This window comes from Chanos chanos, chromosome 1 (genome assembly GCF_902362185.1).
Source record: "Chanos chanos chromosome 1, fChaCha1.1, whole genome shotgun sequence".
NCBI lineage: Eukaryota > Metazoa > Chordata > Actinopteri > Gonorynchiformes > Chanidae > Chanos > Chanos chanos.
The window spans coordinates 14,996,735-15,010,201 of NC_044495.1; positions in this window are offsets into that span (position 1 = coordinate 14,996,735).

Genomic DNA, 13,467 nt, shown 5'->3' on the forward strand with positions numbered 1-13,467 from the left:
ATGTAAATGTACTGTTTGGCAATTCTGAACTGAAAAATAATCTTAACCATTATGATCCGGTCCAACTCAGAGAGCCCGAGCTCTCTGCTGTAATTAGTCAAATAAAGGAGAGCTGGCATCTACGGTGTAATATTGTATAAATAAATTGGATTCCTCGCTGCATTCATCCACTGTATAATATCATCTGAATTAGGTAGATTCATGGCTGCATTTGGACCTCTTGTGACTGATATTGAAATCTGTGCTCTTATTAAACTTATCTGCAATAATTCTGATAAACATAATTAGATCTAAGAATCCGGCCCTATAATAGATTCAACAATTGGATTCAATAATTGGACAACAACAACAAAAACAGTAATATCATTATTATTATTATTATTATTATTATTATTATTATTATTATTGTTATTATTAGTATACAGTGTTATAAAATTCTATAATAATAACGACAACGATATATTGTTGTTGTTGTTGTTGTTGTTGTTGTTACAACATTTTAATTATTACAATCCACATTTTGAGGGAAATGTACATAAGGTTAATAATGTAAAGCCAGTGGTACATCAACAGTGGGGTGGATATGCGTACCAGCGGTACTTCCACCATAATTTTAAATCACAAATACATTTGAATTTAAAAGCTTCAGGATAGACTGCCAATAATGACAAAGGTACTTTAGTGATAATTGTGTCAGCCATCAGTGGAGGGTTTCTGCACTGACACAGGGCTTAAACTTACCCTGTTCCAGACTGTGGGGACACCGGCTGTGCTAAACCGAATCAATGTCAGGGAAAAGAGGGGAGACCTATTGCCCAGCCTGTTTGACTTCACTGCCCTGTTTGTGTTCTCCCTGATCCCACTGCCTTTGTGTACATTGTAATGAGTGTTGCCGTAATCCTGCCATTTTCCTCTGGGGGGGGTCAACCCTTAGTACCAACCCCACCACTACAACCCCCCACACACACACACACATCCTGAGTCTGGAGTTTACCCTAACCAATGGCACCGGGGAGGGTGCTGAAAGAATGACCTGTCCCCCCTGAGATATTTCCATTTATGGCTGGTTTGGAGCTTTCTGATAGAGCTGCAAACCCATTTAATCCTATTAGAGCAGACCCACAAAAGAATGAACCTGCAGCAGGAGAGACAAAGGTAAAGAGAGAAAGAAAAAAAAGAGCAAGAGAGGGAGAGAGCGAAAGACAGAGAGAGAGAGAGAGAGAGAGAGAGAGAGAAAGGGTGAGAGAGAAAGGGTGAGAGAGACAGAGGAAGAGATAGCCATGACAAGAACCAGGACAATGCAGTTCCCACATCTACACATAAACTCTTATCCATTACAGGAGCAGACAGATGAACAAATGGAAGAACCAATAGAAAGAAAGACACAAACAGAATCATTGTGTGGTGACTGATTAAAAAAGCCAACGGTGTTCAATCTTCTCTCATGCGGGTTCCTCTGCCCTCCATCTCTTGCCACAACGGATGCGTTATTGACGGATAGGGTGATAAATTTCATGTGAGGCGAGATTCAGGAAGAGGCCAGTGTAGTGCCTTGTGGGCGTTGGTACCTAAGGGTCGTCTTACAAAAGCCCAGCCAGGCCAGGGGGGCCTCAATGCACTTTTGTATTAAGTGTGATTATGGGGGTACATAGGGGCCAAGTGCGCTGGTGGTCCAGCCTCTTCCCCCTCTCGCCCTAGAGTTGAAACTCTGAAGTCTCCCATTGTGCCAAAGACAGAGGGGAGAGAAACCATAGACACAGAGAGGGTTCTTTACCCAAACAGGGCAGGATGTGACTTGGTAAAGGCCAAAAGAGAGTGAATGGACAATGTCTTCACAAAATAAAAGCAGTACTGTATTGGAAGCCACTGACAAAGAGAATTCTTGCTCTGTATAGGTGAGGTCTGACTGGTCTGAATTTGCACTGTTCTCCGTTTAACACTTTAAGCACTTAAATGTGTGTGTGTGTGTGTGTGTGTGTGTGTTATGAAGTGGGAGGAGTGATAGTAAGTATAGACAAAGGCAGAAGTAGATCATCACATCGCAGGCCTTATAAACATGTGTGAAATTTGTCTCACTGGAATGCATGAAATGGCAAAAAATGCTCCTAACTACCTTGGGGTACCATTTTTGTATGATTTGTTGCACAGTTCTAAATCCATTCCAATCAAAATATTTCTGCTTCTCAAAAACACTGAGAAATAACGTAGTCACAGAATAGCTTAAAGTCTACAGTAAAAAATAAGACTGTGTATAGTGACTGTGACTGCGTATAATGCCTATGACTGTGACCGTGACTGTGTATGATGCCTGTGACTGTCACTGTGACTGCATTTAATGCCTATGACTGTGACTGTGACTGTATATGATGCCTATGATGGTGACGGTGACTGTGACTGTGACTGTGTATGATGCCTATGATGGTGATGGTGACTGTAAATGTGTATGATGCCTATGATGGTGACTGTGACTGTGACTGTGTATGATGCCTGGGACTGGGACTGTGTATGATGCCTGGGACTGTGACTGTGTATGATGCCTATGATGGTGACTGTGACTGTGACTGTGTATGATGCCTGGGACTGGGACTGTGTATGATGCCTGGGACTGTGACTGTGTATGATGCCTATGATGGTGACTGTGTATGATGCCTGTGATGGTGACTGTGACTGTGGCTGTGTATGATGCCTGGGACTGGGACTGTGTATGATGCCTGGGACGGTGACTGTGTATGATGCCTATGATGGTGACTGTGTATGATGCCTGTGATGGTGACTGTGACTGTGGCTGTGTATGATGCCTGGGACTGGGACTGTGTAAGATGCCTATGATGGTGACTGTGACTTTTTTCCAGGGACTAGCAGGGTAAAAGACTACTAGTGTCTGTGTAGTAGGGTAATAGGGGGGTACAGTTTTGGGGAGAACTGAAACAGACTGAGCTGAATTTGAGTGACATCTGTTTTAGACATCTTCCATGCCTTCTCTCTCTCTCTCTCTCTCTCTCTCTCTCTCTCTCTGTCTCTCTCTCTCTTTCTCTGTGTGGTGCCCCCCCTCCCCCCAGGCTCCCCTGAGGACACTGTATTTAAACTAGCAGAAACCTGCCATGCTAAACTCAGGGTCATACATTTATGTATGTGTGTGTGACCTTTTCTGTAATGAGTTCACAACATCACCGCTGCTGACCTAACAATAATTCACCAATATCCTCGACACAGGGGTGTGCGTGAGTGCGTGTGTGTGTGTGTGTGTGTGTGTGTGTGTGTGTGTGTACATGTGAGAGCTGAGGGTAGTATGGGGATTAAATAAAAGACAGAATAACGCAGGATGTCTTGCCTGCGAATGAATGCCAATTTTAGATGCTAATTACACAAATCAGAAAAGGCATGTCAGACGTTATTAATGAAGTTGCTCCTCCATGTTTATGATGTTTAGGTTAAAGTGTTGTTTAGGTCAAACTTTAAAAAAAAAAAAAAAAATCAGAAGAAAAAACAATAATGCTTATAGAACTTTAGGCTACAGTGGTGGAACACAAGTGGCAACTGACATAAATTGAAAAATCTGGTTAATCTGTTTGAAGGCATATATGCAACACATTAATAAACGTCTTTGTGAAGTTAATGAGTGGTATCTTTGCGCCAGTGTACATCTTTGGCCATTTTCTCCTTCATTTTTCTCCAAATTTCACCAAAATTTGTTCCCATGAGCACAAAGATGGCCACAATAAGAGAGTGAGACATTAAAGATTAGATGCTAGATAAAGTTTCTTACAGAAAGAAATACTTTCCAACAGAAACAGCCACGCAGGCTTCACGAAAAAGATGTGGCTCCAAATGAGTGCAAACCATTGGATCCAATCAATGATAGGAAGTTTGACCTCAAGCCTGCAGACATATCACAAGAACGTGCACATATTCACACTGCACAATTATTATGCATCTCTTCTGCCAGTGTGTGTTGCATCCCATAGTAATACACAAGCACATACACACACACACACACACATACACACATACACACATACACACACACACAAACATACAATGGAGACAGTACGCACAATCATGTGCTGTCAGTGGTCACCTCTGCAATGCCAGCACATAATTACCTGTTTATAAGCATTTCTATTCAGCTTACAGAAGAAAAAGCAAAACTGAGCCTCTCCCCTCATTTCACTGCATCTCTCAGCTCTGGCATCTATTGGATGGTGTTGTCAGCCATAGCTGGTGTTCAGTATGACAGATATAGTGGGAGGGGAGCAGATAGAGACTGAGCTGAACAAGAGATCAGCCGTTATTTTCCCGAGCGCTGAGTTCACTCGTCACAGTGGGTCAGAGAATGTACTTGACAGGAAATATGCATACTGAGTAGATACTTCTGTCAGCTTTTCATTTGCATTGTGTATTGATTTTTTTTTTTTTTGAGTACTGGAGTACTTTAATGTAAAATGATGTGTGGGCCTCTCACTAGCTTTAGTGTGTGTGTGAGAGAAACGGCCTTGCAGATAAATTCAAAAAAACTATACAAAACTCCAGAACACTAGCCAGTTTCTGCCTGTATCCATCCCATTTCACAGTACAGATGGACTGGAAAAAAAGGATAAAAAGATGGATGATAAATTGACAGATGGATGGATGGATGGACGGATGGATGGATGGATAGACTGTGGATAGATGGATTCTCTGACAGGTTTGATGACAAAAAGAAAAAAGGAATGACTAAAGAGACACATTCCAGTTCAACCATTAACATGGTGTGAGTCAGTCTCTCCATTTAAATGAAGGAAAAGTGTATTGTCTTTCTCTCACTGTGACATATATATTTTGATCAAGACTGCTAACTGTGAGATCAGAGGAGTCCACGGCTTAAGCTCAAATGTGGCGTATTCTCTCCCTCACTGGTCCATGTGAGACTTTTCTGAAATGACAGCAGCAAAAGAAGATATCAAATCCATGGCCAATCCCCGGAGATCTCCACCAGTGCCATAACTGTAATGCCCTCATCATTGTGTTGTCTCGCCCCTTTTACAAAATGACAAATACATATTCCCCCTAATAATGCGATGGTTATCACGAGGTATGCATAGAAAATAACTGAGCCGTCCCTCAAAAACACACCAAATCATATTACTGTGGTGGTCACAGTTCCCTGTGGGCCGTCAGTGGCAGATTAAGCTGTCAGAGAGGAGATAAGCTGCTGTGTGGTCTACAAATGAAGAGTAATTAGGGCTACAGGCAGAGACAGCTCTGTTCACTCCTCAACAACATTTCAATTCATGCCTGGATTTAGCCTCTCAAATCTTGCTGGGAGAGAACTCAGGTGCTTTGAGTTCAAACATTCACTATTTCCGTTTTCTCACTCTCTCTTCCTCTCTCTCTCTCTCTTTCTCCCTCTCCCTCTCTGTCTCACCTCTTCATCTTTTGTTTTAGACTTTCTGAAGTTTCTTGCTGTTTTACATAAGGATGCAGAGAGGTGGATGTGGTGGGTTCCTGAAGGGCTTAATTTCTGAGGTTGTTGACATCCTGTGTGCGGGCGATGGACATGGCCAGACATTAATGAGCTTAACAAAGAGGCAGTGAATATTATCATTATTTATTAGACCTGACAGACGGCTATAAGATCGCCATCGTAAAGACAGAGGGTTCTCCCAGGCTATTACAGACACTGTAGGTATGAAAAAATATATGTATCACAGGTCTCAGAAAAGCACAACAATTAAACAAGCGCTACAAAATGATAATTGGTGAAGACAATTAGATTTTTAAAGACAAGCTGGTTCTAAGACTCACACAGAGCACTGCACAAGGTGCTGTAGTCATTATCAGACAGGCATAGCTTCAGTGTACGTGGAAAGGGTGAAGACTGAATAGAATTGAAGTTTTTAAAAGTAGTTTTAAAACAATAGATATAATATGTTATTGCATCAACAGAGACATATGCCAGGGCTGACAGAAGGATATACAGGGAAAAAAAATGACAGTAGATAGAAGATGACTAAAAGGAAAGTTCCAAAATGAAACTACCACTTGTTTGGTTGATCAGTGGCCATCTCTCTGGGGTGTGTTTTAACCTCTATTAGTAGGGATTGCAGGGCTGGTGGCACGTTGGCATTTGGTAAGTGTCACACTGACAGCACTTGGTGCTGAAATGCTCGCCTGTCACCAGTGAGCTTTATCACCCGACGTTTCTGCTGCTCCCAGCGTGGACTAATAAGCCTAGAAATTACAATTGCCTCCCTGCTGAATCCCTGATAGCTGCAAATAATGATATCAGTGCTCTGCTAATCTCCTTGGCTCTGCGCTAGGCATCAGCCTATTGAGTCACCTGTCAAACTTGCATTTGATGAGGTGGACTTAATCTCACTGTCTCATAATAACAATAGGGCCATTTTAATGTTAAGAATGATATTTGTCAAAAGTTCCTCCATTTCTATGTCTTCCACTGTCTTTTCGCAGACAGGCCAGTTGAGATGTTCTGTCAAAATGTGTTTCTCTCCAGACAAACCCTTAATACAAGGCCTGTCCTACATTACCCATTCTCAAAACTTCAACTGACTATTACTTTGGGAACACTATTTCAGTTTTTTGCTTATTTACATTGTTCAACACATTGATAATTTGACAAAAAAAAATGAATTGACATCTTTGACATTTCTGGCTTTACCAACACGACACAGAATGTATAAAAAGGGGTAGTTATCCTCATTAAACACATGTTCCTACATGGTTATCTTAAGGTTGGGAGAGGTTTTAAAATGTTCCTTTGTTATCACTGAGCTTTAGACAATGAAGCATTTGACAACAGAGTAAAACAGTGATATATCAGATTTAGCTTATTTTGACAAATGTTGTAATCAGTTTGAAACACAGGTGTAATTCTCATATTTTCTTTAATTATCTTGCTGCTGAGATCTTTGCTAGTGATTATAATGTATTGATCTGCTTTTACTTCCAAGCACATAAGCTGACTTTACACAGGGGAAGTTAAAGACTTGTCAGATGATGGTTAGGGTAACTGATCTTAAAATATAAATATCTTTAGTATATGTAGAAAACATTACCATTTTTTGCTCAACCATTCTGGCACACATCCATTTTTAGTAAAAGCTTGATTCCATTACAACCAGAAGGAATACAATTTTGACTATTTCTGACAACATAAAGAAGATTCCCATGAACATGGGGATATTCTGAGTGTGTAATCAGAATTCACCCTGGGAATTATCTTTCTGGTTGTTTTGTAATGGATATGATCACCAAATGCTGCAGACAGGTTAGTGATCAGAGACAAGTCAATGTCTGACACAAACACTTCTGTGCCCTTTTATAGTAACAAACACATCTTTAGGTGGGGTTAGATAAAAGTACTTAAGAGAATGATATGGATCAGCAGTGGGTAAACCATATCAGAAGCCTCACTATTCACGGGTCCTCCTTTTTGGTAATTTTTGTCATATACGAATATCAAAAACTGTTGCAAGGCTTATGAATGCAGTTGTCATCATAGATCAGCAAACTCTATCACTGAGAAACTGACCAATAAACTAAATATTTTTGATATTTATGGTGTCGGTACATTTTGGCAAAACAAAAACAACAACAACAAAAAAAAAAATCCAAAGACTCTCAGATCACCTGGGACATACTCTCCAGAGAAGGAAATAATGACCAGAATGAAGACACGTCTCTGTGAAGGATTGAATTCATTTCAAAAGCCACTCTAAATGCTAGAGCCACCCAAGGTCGTCGGAGGAGGCATCCGACAGGCTCCCTTCTATTTCCTGCATTATTCTTCTGTGTGGAGAGAGATGAGCAGAGAAGATTTGACCTGCGAGGCACAGAGAGAAGCACAGCGAGCGTTTAACTAAATGTTTTGGAGAGTCTGCTGAAAGAGGAGTCTCTATTCACAAATGTGCACTAAAATGCCTGCATCGCTTAATGACGTACGGCTGCAGCAATTTCGACTGTTTAAAAATGTCTGCTGTCGTTTGTCAGATGAATGAAAATAAGCCGAGATGCGAAAATGGGATGAATGTGACGGCACCGTGTGAGAACGATGCTTTTGAGTGGATGAGACAGAGACAAAGAGAACCACAATTTAAAAGCTGTGTGAAATTTGCTCTATTCAGACTGCATATTATGCACCATTGTCTGCAAATATGAGTCTCATTAGTTGTGGAACTTAAGACTCTGCACAAAGACTCTGTTTTTTTTTTTTTTTCTCTATGCTCGGTAACATGTTTGTGATAAAATCATACACTATGTGGTGCTCTGAGTCCCCAGTGGAGAGCAGCTGTTGCCAATTAGTCTGGACAGCAGCTGTTGTTGTTTGGTGTGACTTTGGGTGAAAAAAAAAGGTAACTGGGATAAAAAAAAAAAGGGTGTCGGCGATGCAAAGCCATTTCTTTTCTCTTTTTTAAATCTTCATTGAGCATCGATCGTCCTCGTGGAGGCTGTGTCATTAGATAAATAACTGTTTCCCTCCGCTGTCAGATTAAAATTGACTGGGCAATCAGCAAAGTCTTATTTATGTCAGCGGTGACAAAGAATCGTTTAGGCTCAGTGTGTACGCACCATGCCATGCTCTCTCTCTCTCAGACCTTCACAAAGCCTGCTAATGCCCACCGTTCCCTTTCATCGTAAAGGGAGAGACTTCACTATTGAAAAGGTGACTTAACTGCTGTTAGCTTCTCACAAGGAGGGTGTCAGCAGCTCTTGAAATAATGGCTCACACTAAAGTGAACCATGTCACTCTTATTTCTCTCTCATATAGGAAATACAGCTCCACTGATCGCACTCACTTACTATAGCCACAACATTATAAACCGTGAGACATCATCAGAGCAAATGATATTGTGTATATTCCTCTGTGTGACTGCAAAGCATTTCAACATTGGTTTTACAGACTTATGAGAGACTATTTAAATTTTCTGGCTGATATTAGCACATGACTTTTCGACCCTATATTTGAAATGTGAATTTCAGAGAGGTGAAAAAACCCACTTTGTTGACTGAACTTGCTGTCTTGGGCTACCACAGAATGTTGGTAACAAGTAACGTTAATATCATCTGTATCATCCATACTTCACCATTGCGTAAGGTAAGCGTAAGTATAATCTTCATATTATATCATCAATTTTATGCTTTGCTCTACATGCTGGGACCAACCCCATCATAGTTACATAGTCTTTTAATTGATGCAAGACCCCCCCCCCCCCCCCCCCCCCCCCCCCCACTCCAGCTTCTTTACTCTAGCTTTACAGGAAAGGAGCACTGGGGTTGTAAAATTATGCACTTGTGCAACCCCTTGTGTGTGTGTGTGTGTGTGTTTAGGTAGCTAGCTGCAGGGACACACCATGGCAGGGGACACACCGTGAATTTCCTAAATGCTGGAATCTTGGCTGCAGGATTTCTGGCAGTGGGCGACTGCATCCACACTCTCCTCTGACCTTTTTTTGGTCACTGGTCCAATTTAGGACCAAGCTACCACTGAGAGCATCCTCACATCCTCAGTCATCACTGGTTTTGTATTCACGCACTCTCCAGTGGCAGATTTCAACAGGCTGTCAGATTTCCAAAGAGGGTGACTGGATGCTGTTGCCTCCTATCATAACCCAGAACATCTTCAGGGTAAAGAAACATACAGATGTTATATGTTAATTTTATGGACATGCACTTTTCACTTTACCCCAGAAACATTACAATTTTTTTAAAATGCTATTTTTCATTCTTTTACTGTGTTTATATCCTCATGACGAGTGACAGCACAGCAATTTCCTGGTACATGTAAAGTACTTAGTGAATTAAAGCTGATTCTGAAACAGGCAGCACACTTTTCCACTCCAGTCTGAATTAGACAGATGGGAGAGAGGTCAGAACATTGTAATCATGAACACTGTTCCCCCACTTTTGCGTGTGTGTGTGTGTGTGTGTGTGTGTGAGTGAGGTGTATGTCTGTGTGTAAAGCAACAAGTGAGAAATGGTGGAAATATAAGGAGAACAATATGAAATGTTAATTATTTTTTTCTTTCTAATAAATGAGTATGGCTGTTAACTCCCCCAAGTATTTTGCACATTTTAGTAGAATCTAAAAGAACTATAAAAGAACTCACACTGTAGCAGATGTGAGATGAACAGAAGGCCTTCTTTTCGTGATCAGTATTTCCAACCAAAATGACTGCCTGATTCTTCTCGGCTGTAATTTGAAATCTGTTTGGCTTCCTTGCCGAAGAGCTTTATTTCTTCGTTACAGACGCAGTGGTGCTAATGAGAGTGGTTAAGAACATCATTATATTATAAGTATCATTGGGCTGGTCACAGCGGGGGAGTGTGCGAAATCTTTGTAATAATCTGTTCCTGCGTCTCACACTCAAAGTGACAGCGCAGGCTGCTGCTTTAAAGCCGGGACGTCATTAGCACGCCGGATTCTTTTGGTGTGTTAGAGGAGGAGGGGAAAAAAGGAGAAACACAGTAATGAAGACGCATTAACTACGGGTAATTTGATTCTTCTTCAGTTCAAGTTTCCGTCGTGCTGATATTTGGTTTTATTTGCATTGATGTCTCCTCAGAAGTAGTTTGCTTCTTGAACAAAAGGGCTGGCAGCAAGTTAAGTGCTTTTGAAATGGCTAGCTTTCCCAGCGAAACCGTGACGGAGGACAGAGTATGAAATACGACGTGAAAATGAATTTCAAAATCTTAGACCCCATGTGAACGTAACAGCACGCATGTCTATACACACGATTGGTGGATAAAAGGGAGAATTTAATCTGGTTTAAACTGTATAGGGTGTTACTGCAACGTACTGTCGACTTTTTACACATCTAGAGGTATGGCTCAGATTGGCTTCCTTGGCCGAGCACTTGTCAATGTAAAAATGAAACGCTTAGAATTTCTCCACATCTTTATGTTTGGTAATGGACGCTACGTGATGCTATATAGCCGTAAAGACCAGGGCTCGAACTCGTGTCTATGTGATCATGTGACCTGCACTAGACAGGATGGATGAGTTTGGGCCACCCTGTATTCACGTACAGTTTTCACACAGCAGCTTTTTGTTAATAGGAGTTACTACTCTCTTTCACTGTGTGTGTGTGTGTTTGTGTGTGTGTGTGTGCTGAATAGAAATGGCAGCTCAGTGTGTGTTGATGACAAAAGAGGCTATAGAATGGGAAATGATGGTACGGAAAGAGAGGGGAAGAGCTTGTCAGAGGAGTGCTGTCTGTACCATCTGTGTTGAAAACAGGATGCAAACACACAATGAAATTAAAAGGCTTTTCTCTCTGTGATTAATAGCAGTAATACACGTCAAGCCGTTTCACCATATTTAACGCAGCTACAGCAGAACGCAGCTGGTATATTTTCTGCTCCAAAACGATCAGGAGAGATATGGAAGGGCATGGCTTTAAAAGTCTGCTGATGTTTTGCTCACACCATAACATAACTATTTATTGCCTCAATTAACGCTTGAGGGTATCTGTTCATGAGTCATATGGTCTCTGAAAACAGAAAAACTCTGGTAGCTTTAGTAGTGAATTAGAGAAACTCTGTGTCTCTGTGAGTTCTCTGAGGCTGGGCCACCACTGCAGTATCTTATCATTAACAGAGGAGGGGCATTGCTTTTGTGACTTGGGCCAAGTAAATAAACAGCAAAATGAGGGGGGCAGCACAAAGTGCAGCCTTTCACGACATCCCTGGGCTCCCATTATACACGGGAAGGGGAAATTATGCTCCAGCAAATTGCTAATGACAAGCCAGTGATGTCTTGTTAAGTGACATTGTTTGGCCTCAGATCCCTTTGTGTCTATCTTGTGTTCCTCGCTTAACGAGAGACAAGAAAGAGCAGAGCGCTGTGTTTATTCCTCCTTCTTTGCTTTCTCTCTCTCTCTCTCTCTCTCTCTCTCTCTTTCGTTCTTCTGGTCTTGTTTTGGCAGTTAACGGCATCTTAGCTCTGCTCGGTCCCCTGGTATCGTCGAGGCTGATTTGGAGGCTGAGACAACGTTAGAGAGGGACGGCACAGCAGGCGGGGGCTTTTGATGCAGACCCCCCAGGGAGCTTGCTGCTAAGGCTGCAGTACGGATCACAGATGTGACAGCTTTCATGTTACAGTTAACTTTTTCCTAATTAAAGTCGCCCAGCTAATTACACATGGCACTGTCTGATCGCTCCGAAGAGGAGAAGGGGACGGTGGCCAAAGCAAGAGAAGCACAGATCAAAGATTTTTGGGGAAACGGTGATTGGGTTTTGGCCCCTGTGTGGGATTTGGTGCTCACCTGGGTGCAGAGAGTGTGTCAGTCACCCAAACACGCCAAAGCCTAGCTCATTTACGCCATTGCTTCCCATGAATGCTGAGGCTTAATTATGAAAGAGGGGGGAGAGGAAAAATGACCAAAGAAAAAAAAAAAAAATCCCATAATTAGCAAGGCAACTCCAAGCACAAGAAATGGAAATTAGTCACAGTGTTCTAAATGAGCCTGTGCATACATTATGTAAAATAAACACCCTTGGGGCTACGTATTAGCACTTTTGGACGTGCAACCTCATGTATCTAAATAAACCAGTCAGACTCTAGTTATTACAGGCCCACAAAGAATCTCCCAAACTGTCTTACTGCCCAAACTGGCCACATACATATCATTTAGAACAGGGGCCTGCTGCTTGTGATTTTCACATGTGTTTGGATACACTAATGTCACTCATGCATTAATAACGTTCCCATATTTTGTTTTTGTTTGATTAGCGCTGCCATTTTCCAGGGCAATTTTTTTCTTCCAGGCTGTTGTAAACAAACACACAAAATGAGAATGAGTTGCGCTGAAGCTGGGCCACATTTGCATGGAAATAATAATACGTCGAGTCAGTGCACGGCAGAATCAGATCGCCTCCACAACGGCAAGAGAATTACAAATTAAAAACATGATGGAAATTGTATTTTGTCATCAAGCTTCAGTGGCCATTTGGACAGAGGAGGAGGGTGTGTGTGTGTGTGTGTGTGTGTGGGTGGGTAGGAGGGGGCTGTAAAGCGGTGGTTTGATGAGTCTTATCTAGTGTGATTATTCATACTTGTCTTTCTGCTTGAATTAAAGCAAGAGTACTGGAGCCTGTTAAAGCCAAATACTTGAATGGCTAGTGAACTCTCACCTTCACGCGCATCCATTTAGCTTGCAAATGAAAGCCAAGTACAGTCTGCAAGAGCCATAATGGGCCTTTCTTCCTGCAGAGTGCGGTCATTACATACTAATTTCTTCTGGAAGCTCTTCAGCAACTGAAACACTTGGCTTTGGTGGCGTTGCCTCGTGCTGAAACCCTTCAGGGCCAGAAGGCTGTTTATTCAGGAACTTTTCACACCGCTGACCACAATCAGGCCTCTTTGGAGAGGGGCTTGATTGTGGCTTGTTGCGTTGGTGTTGGTCATTAAATTAATATGATTTTTAAACTATTGTACTTAAGTTGGTAGTGTGTAGAGGCAGATTTGCT